This window comes from Saccostrea cucullata, unplaced genomic scaffold (genome assembly GCF_032062105.1).
Source record: "Saccostrea cucullata isolate Sc308-1 unplaced genomic scaffold, CSIRO_AGI_Scuc_v1 ctg233, whole genome shotgun sequence".
Classification (NCBI taxonomy): domain Eukaryota; kingdom Metazoa; phylum Mollusca; class Bivalvia; order Ostreida; family Ostreidae; genus Saccostrea; species Saccostrea cuccullata.
This window is the reverse complement of record NW_026925526.1, coordinates 137,495-147,264: the sequence shown is the minus strand read 5'-3', so window position 1 is coordinate 147,264 and position 9,770 is coordinate 137,495. Positions and strand designations below refer to the sequence as shown.

The 9,770-nt window shown below is 32.1% G+C and overlaps 1 long non-coding RNA gene and 1 other non-coding gene across 2 annotated transcripts; one reads left to right on the top strand and one right to left on the bottom strand.

Moving 5' to 3' along the window:
• Positions 1-1,821: 1,821 nt before the first annotated feature.
• Trnar-ucg (transfer RNA arginine (anticodon UCG)) lies at positions 1,822-1,894 on the bottom strand. The gene has a single exon. It is a non-coding gene; the product is annotated as a tRNA-Arg (tRNA).
• A 1,455-nt stretch (positions 1,895-3,349) lies between these two features.
• LOC134269105 (uncharacterized) lies at positions 3,350-3,902 on the top strand. Its single transcript, XR_009992498.1, has 3 exons — positions 3,350-3,409; positions 3,505-3,730; positions 3,840-3,902. It is a non-coding gene; the product is annotated as an uncharacterized LOC134269105 (long non-coding RNA).
• Positions 3,903-9,770: the final 5,868 nt, after the last annotated feature.

The window sequence follows — 9,770 nt, the reverse complement described above, 5'->3', positions numbered from 1 at the left end:
AAGAAGTGATGTGCATCAGATGTGGATTCTTAAAAACTCCAAAGAATTTTTATTAAATCTAAAATCGACATTTTTTTTCAAAAGGCAGTAACATCAAAACGGAAGAATTATCTTCACTTTATGCAACCATTCTTCACTATAAATTATAAATTATGATTTTGATATATTAGACAACTACTTCTTCAATAAAAATGAAAGTCGAAAATGTTGTTATCTGGTGATTGGTCTTAAACAAAATTACTTTGTACAAAATCACTCTGATTCTTCAAACTAGTACCCCAGAGTCTTCAAAGACTGCTAGTATGTCTTTTAATGGGCACTATTTGTGCTTCTTTATAAGCTGATATGTTTTTATTTTCCTATCAATCAGAATTGTTTTAACTTACTTGAGAAGAACAGTGACATTTAGATATATTTCAAGGAAGTCTAATTTTAACCAAAACGTTGCAATTGACTAAATCTTTGTTGTAATATATAGAGTACCTTTTAATGAGTGTATCTTCAGATATCAGACGAGGGGGCTTGTCCCCCCGAGTCTGATATCTGAAGATGCACGAGTTAAAAGGTACTTTATGTGTTTTGTATCATTGTTCCCAGGAATTGAGTTACCTCTGATCTATCACTTTTACATAGTTCGACTGTATTCTCACGCACTGAGTTATTATCTTACAATTTTTATGACCAATGAAAAAGGAGCACGTGATTGGTAAAGTAAAGCGCGCTGTATTTCTTAAACTTTGGATGACGGTTGTGATACCGGTATGCTATTGCATTTCTCAATGCAAACTGAAATTATCAAGGAAAATTCTTTAAGTAACTTCATCTTTACACTCGTAAAAATACTAAATGAGCAATTTAATCGTTCAAGGAATACCGCACAGGAAAATGGACACTTTTGACCGAGATGTACGGCGTCTCCAAATTACTGGATGTGTCGATTTGTGTTGGAATTAATAGAACAAGGCGCCTTGGAATATTTACCCCATTTCCGGTACATGTAGTTCATTAATTGAGTGTGTTTTGTTACCCTTCAAGTTTATGAGAGTGAAAAACATTAATTTCTAAACCCGCTGTGTGAATTTCATTTTGGATTTAAAAATCGACGTGCAAAATTTTTTTTTTTTTATTTTAGGGAAGGTAGTTCTTCACAATGACTTTGTATTTACTTTTCCCCTAATTATTCGGTGTAAAGTCATGGGTCATTTATTAGAATTGTTTCATCATCACCCTGGCGTGCTCTATCTTGATACATGTAGATCACGGTTGTTAGATCACAGTTAGCCATGATGTATCAAAATAAAAACACAGCGATCTTCAAAGGAAAATCACCGCAACGATGATACAAGATATGTTATAAATATATAATGACTTAAATTAATTTACGAATGTCTGAATTCTGACCAAAAAAGGAAGAACATACAAATTCAAGTGCTGGATCTCTGCCATGTTATAATGCCGGTGTTCTATCACGATATGTGTGAATGCAAAAAAAATGTGTCTTTGCAACAGTAATTCATGTATTCAAAACAATTCATATAACCGGAAAATCAATCCATTTCGTTTCTATATCTTATGCAAGCCCATCTTGAGGAACAGTGCAACTTTTTATATAATCTTAAATTAATTTTAAATATGTTGAAAAATGAAAAACAATTGAAACCTACTCAAAACCATGAAAACAAAATATAATATATATTAAAGCGATTTTTAATGTTTGATAATAATTTTCAAAAAATATTTTATCAAGGCAATGTAAAAAACAAAAACGCCTCAATTCCACATGTGCACATTCTAACACAAACTCGATAAAAAAAGTTAAATCGACCACGACGAGACTCGAACTCGCAATCTTCCGATCCGAAGTCGGACGCCTTATCCATTAGGCCACGCGGTCATATATTACTCATGCCAGTGTACTGTACAAATAATTAATACAGGAAATTATGAAATAGGTTATATTCCACATTTTTTTATATTAATAAAGAAATTATGGAATAGAGTATTACATATTTTCTTATATTTCTGATGGTTTAAATACTAGTTTAATATTACTAAATAATAAAGCTTCTTATAAGCTCTCGGGGCGCAATCGATACCCATGAGAATTCTTATAGATTGTTGGAAGACCTTGTCTTCAAAACCCACATAGAAATCGCCAATAAGAAACTCGAACATCCTTTTCATATAAACTTCAGAGCACTTTGTTGTGTGAACAATCAGAATGTTTTAACACAAAAAATTGCACATGACCAATGACATGGTAGGTAAATTGACGAGTTCCGCTTTTATTGAAAAAGCAGCTGTCAATGATGTTAAAAAGTTAAAAAGGTCCAAAGGACCAAAAAGGACCAAAGCAAAAGGGAAGGATTGTCATGTAAAGTCTTAAGTCTTTATGTTGATTTTGGTAAAATTTTGTGATTTCAAATTTTCGAAAAGTTCTTTGGAAGTTTTAAACATCCACATCTGATTTACGCCATTTCTCAAATTTATGGTTGCACAGTGCTTCTGAAGTTTCTCCTTCTCTACTGTTAATACTTTAGTGAGGAGTAAAGGTATGAAGAAAGATGCATGGTAGAATATTTACTGGAACCCGCGTTGTATCTTTGTTTGTATGAATTTTTATTAAGCTTCGGAATCGAATAGAGATATGGTAATTCAAAAATTCATTTTGGTACGATACATTTTTGAAGAATGTTCTCCTTAAAATGGGTGCTATGGGAATAAGTTGAATTAACATTTGTAGAATTAAATTCCAGTTCCTCTAAAATAAAATTTATATAAAAAGGCCTCCAAGACAATGTTGTTACCTACTTTGTCAGCAGGGACCAGCACATACTTATCATGTATTCTATCTAAATTAAGTCTTTTTTCACTTCAAAATTATTTAACACATAAGGACAGCTGGTTTTCATTTTGCCCCTCAATCGCTTAATGGGAAATTTTAACATACAACTGATACATTTAATCCATTCTGATAACCTGTCTTCTTATGCATGCCTGGCCCATTGTCTGGCGTAATCTTCCTCAGAATCCTTAATATTCATGGAATTATTACGCAATTTAAAAGATCGGGGTTCACTAAATTTCAACTTTTTTTACCTCCTCCTCCCCTTTCAAAATGCTTTTTGTTTAAAAAGTTACTAGAAGTGTTAATAATTTGAAAAGAGTAAGACATAACCGATTGTTGATTTTTTAAATTAAAATTAAAGTGAATATTTGTCCTTGAGTAAAAAGCATGAGTATCATATACTCTTTTCTCATGCTAAACCCTATGCTAATGCACTGATGTTGTTTCTCATATTCTTATCAGACTATTTAAAGACGAAAAATGACACACAATAAGCATAATTTATATTTGTCTTGAATATGAGGACATCGATTATTTGCGTGATAATTATATCAACCTTGGGTATGTTTCATTAATAACCAATATTAATGTTGTCTCTATATGAAATAAAGTTATAAGTAGATTTATTGTACGTATAGCAATGACTTGTTTTCCAGTATGTTCGGTATTTTCTGTTCGAGACACGTGTTCGGTAACAGCTGATTGCACGTGTGCAACAGACAAAATGCCGCATTGCCACATGGGTGTTTGCTATTGTCATCAAATGGGTGGTCACGAATGTCACCATCCAGAAGATTGTACGTGCGATTCCAATCTCACTCCTTCATGTGATCACCATCTGTGTCATTGTCTATCCAACCCCTCCTCCACTGTCCCTTAAAGGTAAACTTCAGACATTTGGCATGACTTTCAGGAGATATTAGTATTTATAATATTATTATTTGTTCAAAAAGCACATCAAATAATTTTTAAATGTCTAATTTTTTTTTAGATAATTTTGAAGAATTTCCGGAAAACAGTACTTGATGCTACGTTTGTTTTCTTTTGCTGCTGTTTATTTATTTATTAAGGACAATAAAAGTTACATAAAAATCATGTTCCAATATTCTTCTTCTATTTTGAGTACCCTTTATTTCACCGATTTAAACAGAGCACACGGTGTATCTTATTTGAATTCTCCCAAGTTTTAACAGAAACATTTTTTTCTTTCAAATGAATTAGATTCATAACGGTTTCCAGTATATGTTATACCAAGTCTCTTTCTTTATTCCTCACTAAAATATTTACAGTAGTGAAGGATAAACTTCAAGAAATTTGAACGTCTACCATATCTATATTGGATTCCGAAACTTCATAAAAATCCTTACAAACAAAGATACAAAGCGGGTTCCAGTAAATGTTCAACCAAGCCCTTTTTCTTTACTCCTCACTAAGATATCAATAGTAGTGAAGGATAAACTTCAAGAATACTGTGCAACAATATATTCGAATGGTTGTGTAAATCAGATGTGAATACTTAAAAATTCCAAGGAACTTCTGGAAGAATTTAAATCATAAGTTTTACAAAAATCAACAGCATTAAACTTATGACTTTTCAAAATTTTGATACAATCAACAGCATAAAAAATTGTTACTTTTTAATTTTATATACAACCATCCCCGAATTTCTAGTCCAGGCTTTTTGTTATCATTGACAGCTGCTTTTACAATAAAAAGGAATTCGTAAATATACTTACCTTGTCATTGGTCATTTGCAAAATTATTTTGTTAAAAACATTGTTAGTGTACACGCAAGTACTCTGAAGTTGACATCAAAATGATGCTTGAGTTTCTGATTGTCGATATCTATTTTTTTTTTTTTTGGTTTTTTTGGGTTTTTTTTTTTTGTTTTTTGTTTTTTGAAACCGGGTCTTCCAACAATCACTATTAAACAATTTACCACGATAAATTAAAGTACAGGATTTGATATCATTGAAAGCTGGTTTTTTTTTTCATAAATGGAACTTGTAAATTCACTTACCATGTCCATTGTCATTTCCAAATTATTTTGTTAAAAATATTTTATTGTACACGCAGATACTCTGAAGTTGATAATTAAAAGATGCTTGTGTTTCTTATTGACAATATCTATGTGGTTTTTGGAGACCAGGTCTTCCAACAATCTACTGGAATTTCCATGGGTACCAATTGCACCCCGTTATTTAAGCAGACCTATATTTGTATTCACATTAAGCAGAATTTGTCCAAAATCTAAAACGTTACAAGAAAACACTTGCAGTGGCCTTCAATTTGACATTTAGATGATCGACAATATATCCCGGCGAGCTTAAAATAAAAGATACTTAAAAGTCTGACAAATCTCTTTCATATTTATATATTTTACTTGAAAAAAAAACGTTAATGGTAATTAATGGTAATCCAACGACCAACCTTTGTGATCAACCCGATTACTTTAACTTCTCAATCGTCAACTTTCCTTACTTATGCAGCAATATAACTTCATCAGCTGCATTTCTCAGTTGAAACGATACGCGAGAGCATTTTCTATGTATGAACAGTTTCTAAAACGACTTTAGCTTAAACAAGTTGATGAAGCAAGAATATCAGCAGTCTCATTCAAAGTCATCTTTTCGCAAGTTCTATGGTCGATACAATGACCTTGTCAACGGATTTTTCCATTTTTTCCGAACATGACAAGGAGTACGCGGCGGATGTGACCGGTCGGCAAGGGGTGTTCACTCCTCCATGTCACTTGATCCCCCTCTGATGTTTTGGAGGTCCATGTTTGCTCCGCTCCTGTTTTGTAATGTATGATCTAAGGACTGTTGAACTCAAAACTGTTCATTATCTTCACATATTTCATCCTACTTGCAAACTTTTTCATGAGTATCGAACAAGTTGAGTAGGAGATATAAAACTGTATGTAGGCGATCAATAAAAAAAAATGTTACATATGACATTTCTGAGATCATGATAGCTTTTTCCTAGAAATTAGATACCAACATTGATGACTTTGTAAGTGTGTTTGTTTCTTAATATTTTTCTCAACAGTAGGTTCGAGTCATAATTAACTGCAAGTTAAAAAAAAAACAACTAGTGTTATTTCGAAGAAGTATGATATGAAGGTTAATCAAACATTAGGATAAAAAGACTTTCGAAAATATCATTTTCTGGTTCATCTTCAATAGAAGAATATTGAAGTATCTCTATACGATGTTTCTTACAATAAAATATAATTTTTGATATCAATTTTATACCGATTGTTTTCTAATGAATAGCTATATTATAGGTAAAGGATAGCAGTAATTAGATAATGTTCTGTGTACCTGATCAGAACATTCAAGGTGGACACAGGTGCCTGAAGTTTTTATATTTTCTCAAATTTTCAGTTAAATATCATGACATATGTTGCTGAAACATTTGACACAATCCAATGATAAGTGGAATCAGATGTGAAAAGGTGGAACGAATAAAACGTTTTAATATTAGATTTAACTTTTCTATAAGAACTTTAAAAATCATTACTTTTTAAGATTGAAAACTGGGTTGCTCTGCCTTGTATGTCCCTTACCTATTAATAAATGTATATGCATGTACTGCAAAATAGATGAGGGGTTTGCTTATTCTTCCGTAGCACCTGATCCCACCTCTGATGTTTTCTGGGGTTTGTGTTTGCCCTGCTCTCAATTTGTATTGTTTTAATGGCGCTTTATTGCTATGATGTCGATTTTATCCTTATTTCGTGATTCGAAAGTCAGGTTCATTCAAAGAATTCAATATTTCTTTGAAAATGAAAAAAAAAGTAAATCATAGGTCTTGTACAATTAAAGCTTATTTGCATACTTCATTCATAAAAGAACTTTTGGGTGTATAAGGTGTTTTGTTGAAGTTGTAAATGTGCAATTATTTTAAAATTATAGCAAAATAAGAATATTTATAATCTTTATGATATCTCAGAAAAATGTAAGCAACATCAAACAAAATGGTTCTTTAAAATAAATAATAGTTCTAAATCTTTTATCAATCTCCTTCAGATTAAAACTAACTTATTTACTGAGTACCTTTGTACCCATGATTAATTTGAATGAAACGTGAAGGACAGCATGTTCTCAAGGCTAGACTTCGAAAATATGTTTATCTTATCTCTACTAGTACGTGCATGGCTGTTTTATTCCTCTGAGTTCATTGTACTTTATTACACGTAACCATGAGGAACTTTCTTGCTTTCTGGTTTCTCTGTATTTCGTTGGGTAAGTTAAAAAATCTTGTCTTGCCATCATATGATGGGATTCTTCCACAAAACCATATTATTATGATGACCGAAAAAAATAGTAAAATCCCATTTGCCCTTTAAATGTAATTTTCAGTGGGAGCACTGTCAAAGGACACTTGTGTGACAGATGCTGACTGCACATGCGCCACTCATCTGATTCCCCACTGCCACCAGGGAAAGTGTCACTGTCACCATAGTACTCACGAGTGTAACCACCCGTATGACTGCACGTGCGAGCCTGATCATCATGCCACGTGCGACCATCACCTCTGTCACTGTCATTCACACGTGCAGTAAATGTGCGACCCGCTACAATTAAAATTTCCAATTCTTTTAATATTTTTTAAACTGAAATAAGAATTTAATATCTTTTAAATTGATATAATATATTTTTTAAATAAACAAAGATATACTTATAGCATGTTTTTTTTCTTACAGATGTAATGCATGAATATTTTTTTCTAGAATGAAAGTACTACAGAAATTCGGAATGGAAGAAAAAATGACTGAAGAAAATGTTAAAATTTTATCAAATTTTTAAAAAAAACATACAAATAAATTATAATTTTTTTATTTAAAATATTCGAACCTTTTTTTTAATTTTACTGGTCACTTTCTTAAAAGTCATTATTACAATATACATAAAAGTTGCATAATTTTTTTTTGGATTCAGACTATATATATAATACATTTTTGTAAAATGTCAGTGAAATGGTAATAATACGAAAAGTATCTGTTCATATTAATCACGTTGTACTTGATCTCGTTTTACTTATCACCGGGTGATATGTAAAGACGAGATCACCCGTGGGTTTCCGACGATGCTTATTGAGTCTTAAAGCCATATATGGCGTATCTGATCAAAAAAATATATTTTTGAAAAATACAAAATTAAGTAAAGAAATATAGCTAACACATTTAAATTAAAACTTTTCATACAATTCTGAACACGGAGAACACCTCGTTTCAACTAATAATACGATTTTATCTTCTCTGTAATGTGTTATTTAAATCTTTTGTATTTATCTTCCGAGTCGGAGAAAATTCCGAGAATCCAAATTAAATTGTGATATCTTTATAACGCAATTGATTTAGATTTTGTAATTTACGGAAAAGTTCTATCTTTATATAAAGTAATGATACAAATAATAAGTTTTTATAATTTTAGTCTAATAATTTTCATTGTACATACGCCATATATGGCTTTAAGTTTGTGTTTCATAAACTTAATGTTGGTAATTACTTAAGAATGCACATTTAGGATTCCAATGTGTATTGTGCAGCTATTTTTTTTATTCCATTTTTTAAATTTTAATTCCCATCGAAAGGAAAAGATTCTCCTAAATCATATTTCACTATTTTTAATACTATATCCATCGTCGGAAACCCACGGGTGATCTCGTCTTTACTTGTCACCCGTGGGCAAACTGCAGAAGGATAAAACGTACGCTCAACTAGGACCTTAGGTCCCCTATTCAGTTCACGACTATCGGGCCTTTTTACTCCGCTACAAAATGTAGTGCGTTGAATACGTAAAGTGAAAATAGAATAAATCGTACTACTATGAAGCCTTTACAGTGTTAAAAAAAACCCAGAAAATTTATTTTTTGCCAAAGAAATAACTATCGGATGGGAATTAGAAAGGATGAAAGGGGGGGGGGTGAAGAACAACATTATTAACTACAAATATATGATATATAAAAGTTTAACATCTATGGCTTACGTTGGGTGACCTGTGGTCTCCCTTATGATTTTATTATTCCCTGTAAGGTTATAGTATCTATTTAATACAGTGCCTAACCTCTGATTTCCTTACTAATAGTAAGCGATTCAGAGTAAACGACGTCCAGTCTCTGCATTTGCAGATCTCTAACAAGCAGGAGGAGCAAATATTGCCCCCCCTACCACCCCCACCCTCTTCATTTCGCTCGGACTTCTCACCGATCCTTTAACATCCTTGAACAATAATTAATTGTTAATAAATTATTTTATGTGACCTTTGTCTTCCTTATGCCGTCATGCCTCAACAGGCGATATCATCAATTTAACACTATTTAGTAAACTTCTGATTTTATTTATCGTACAAAGAAGATGTACGTATTGCGATGGTTAGGGCTGGAGTTCTCCCACTTTCAATGGAATTTACACATCAAATCCATAAACCAATCAAAACTATATTTAAAAAAAAGAAATAAAATTTAAAAAATGCACCAATTGTGATTTACTTTTAGGATACATATACTGTATTTGAAGACAAGCAAGTTGACTAACCCAATTACATACACTTAGAGAATTCGGAGAAATGGTGCACTTTTTTCCCTGTCAAAAAATTAGGGTCGCAAAGTTTTTTGGGGTGGATTTGAAAAATAATTCTACGCATACCACGATTTTGAAATTATTACCTACTCAAAACTTTCAGTGACATCGTAATAATGTACAACATAAGTTTACCATTGTTTCATTCATATACTACAATTTCTTAGCTATGAAATCATGATATACGGCTTCCTTCCGCTTGTTTCCAAAATGTTTATGCGGATACCAGAGGTAACAAAAAAATCATATGACCAGAGGTCACCTAATATTGTATCATTAGGGGGGCCAGAGGTGACCTCATATTGTACCTTAATAGGGGGACCAGAGGTCACC